This window comes from Verticillium alfalfae, genomic scaffold (assembly GCF_000150825.1).
Source record: "Verticillium alfalfae VaMs.102 supercont1.10 genomic scaffold, whole genome shotgun sequence".
In the NCBI taxonomy this organism is placed as follows: Eukaryota; Fungi; Ascomycota; class Sordariomycetes; order Glomerellales; family Plectosphaerellaceae; genus Verticillium; species Verticillium alfalfae.
In genome coordinates this window covers 250,036-253,051 of record NW_003315029.1, presented here as the reverse complement: position 1 = coordinate 253,051, position 3,016 = coordinate 250,036, and positions in this window count along the sequence as shown.

The window sequence follows — 3,016 nt, the reverse complement described above, 5'->3', positions numbered from 1 at the left end:
GGGCGACATGGGGAAGCCGCGCCCCGCCGACTTGGGTGCGGTGGGACAAGGAGGTCGAGGGGCGGCAGCGCCGGCGCCGGCGGCGCCGAGGGCGAGGTCAAGCTCAAACCGTGGGAGAAGATGCGCGAGAAGAACCGCGAAAAGGCGAGGGCCCGGGGCGCCGGCGGTGGTGGTGGTGGTAGTACCGAGGCCACGACGGGGGCCAACTCTGTCGAGGTGGCCGAGGAGGCTGCCTGAGGGGATGCGCACCGTTCGACTGTAGATGATGTTTGATACCCGAGAATGAACACGTTCAACTTTCATCTGTAGTGCAAGTCTGTTGGCTGATTTCTTCGCTCGGTTGCCTTCTCATGTGTTTCGGGTAGACGACAAGGTTTTTAGTTTGTCTGTTGTCTACCTGGCTATGAGAGTAGGCATCGAAACTACGCAGTGAAGGCAGCGTGTCCCATCATGCCGCAATCTCAACCACACTGAGAACATCACGTCCAGCACCTGTCACTTTTTCTCAAGTAAGACTGTTACAAATATCTATGCAGCTGCTGCCCTTCGACTCGAGCTTCACTGTAGAAGATTCCCTCCCATTTGAGATGCCTGGTCGTAAACACGTTCAAATATCAGTGCTATTCAGTGCCCGTATGCAAGAGCTCAACATGGACTGCAATCCCGTACATACAGCCAACAGGACGAAGCTCTTTCACGCTGATCCATGACTCCGCATGTCGACCACACCGCTATATTGACTGCGGAGCTTTCCCTCTTGACATGTGCTCTCTTGATGCTTTCTCGAGGCGGGGAACCTGGTGTTGCTCGATCTGGAGCAGCAAAGGCCTTCTTACACGGCCGACCAAAACCCACTACTCTGCTTGAGAGGCGGTTGCACCCCTGGTCGGGTCGGCAGGAGAGTGCATTTCGACAAAAGTCTCGACAAAAGTCTGTGCGCGGGGGGGGAGCGGGTTCATCAGCAGGCCGTGCCGGTAGTATCGTAGCGCCAGGTCATGTAGGCAGAGAACTACGAGTTCTTCTTCGCGGTTATGGTGCGCCACCCGAGACGTGCGATCCAACGAGCCACGGCATTCCTCGTCGCCGCGGTTGCCTCACGGGCTCGAAGTAATGAGTTACTGCCTGAAGGGCGCTTTGCAGCCGTCGAACAGCCTCGGAATGTTAGGCGTCCCTGCCTCCGCTTGTGTGACGAGTTTCCAAGGCCCGCGAGTGGGAGTGTTGAACATAAGACACCAAGTCCATTCATGCCAGGCATCATGCGGAGGTAAGACACACATCGAAGGGGCCAGATCGCAACCGCCAGTGACGCTCCGATGAGTACCAGGGGTGGTAATCATCCTTTGATGCCAATCTTTGCGTGGTCTGGATGGGGGTAGCATCCCCCATTGCCTGAATAATAACACCGGGGCCGCATCATTCTGCTATTGAAGGGGGTGCCGGAACCGATTGGTCTGGCGAAATTCCGACCTTGCAAATCAAAGGGACCGGAGACCTGCTCCGTATGCGTGCATGCGGTGTAATCGTGGAGGGAAGACGGTGTGGTAGTTGGCCAAGGACGGCTGGCAGGGCCCGATCTCGTGCAGCGACACGAAATGACAGAAGACTGAGTGACATGTCATGTCACAGCCTTCGCAGCACGGCTTGAAAGGCAGCGGTAACCTGAACACGGCGGCCAGATCACCTAGGCGACCCACAGGAGTAAGATGCAGATAGATGAACGATCTGGGGTGGACAGATTGCCAATGGGGATGTGCTTGCGAGTGTGGTGAGCTCTGTATGCTGTTGTTTGGGTCAAGACGCCAACTCCGACGGAAACTGCCCATCACGTCCCTCGTAACCAAGCATCCTGTCCGGAAGTGAGCGTCGAGGGATCATCAGGAAGGCCGACTACAGACAACGCGTCTCCCCCTTGGAGCCCAAGAGTTAAGAGATCCTCATCGATGCTTGCATCGAGACATCTGAGATCTGCGCCGACTTTCCGGGAAGATGTGGTCCGTCCGATGAAGCTTCCAAAGCAAGAGATCGGCGTTCAGGCTGATGTCCATCCTATGTGGATTTGTGACGTTGGCCGCACGTTATGAGGCACGGGGAATCGATAAAATGCCATCAACGAGCAGCCATGGAGATTTGAGTTGGATAGACTGATCTGACAGTCTTGTTGCCACACACCATAACACACTATGGGGACTCCACACCCCCCATTACCCGTAGTTTCTCACCATTATGTGAATGGGTACAGCGAGAGCACTAGCAGAGGCCTCAGGTGTGCGTGCGTGGCTTTGCTTGGTAATGCTGCGGATTGGTACTGTAGCACCTCAGAACGTTGACCTCACTGGGCTGAGCGACCCGGAGGCCAGCAAACCTAACCAAGCTGTCGCCATCTTTTCGACCCGTCACATCGTCTTGACTGGTCGAGCGGCTGAACGCAAACTGCCCGGTCTCGTTGGAACAGCGACCAACTTTTGGCCATGCTGGGTAGCCTGTGCCTAGGCCGGGTTCAGTTCACCATGCGTGCATGTGTTGTGCACGCATGTGTGCACACACCAACAAACCGACCAAAACACCAGGCTTTGCCCGGGGCTTCTCCTCCGCCCTGGCCAACTACTTGCTTTTTCACGTACTCTGCTTTCAAAGATCGCAGTTCCCCTAGCAGAGTCCTCAGTTTTCCGAGTGCCGTTTCCTCACACGGCTACCCATTGATTTCGTTATGATGGCGTACTTTCATTGTGTGCCGGGCGTGCTAACGCTAATGTGACGTCAAGTCAAGGGAGCTTGGGGCACGACTGTGCGCTCTGGGTTTGTGACGTCTTTGCGCAAGGGAGATGGGAGTGCCCGCCTTGGGGAAACGCAATCCAACGAGGCTTTGCCTGCCAGGTCGTTCGCTCCAATTCATCATCTGCTGGCACTGCCACGCATTGAATTCACAGCAACGTGCCTTGTTGTGATAGCTCGAGAGAAAAGAGACCCCTCTGCCCTCTTGTCCTCTGACCCATGCTGGACCCATGTCGTGCTCCAG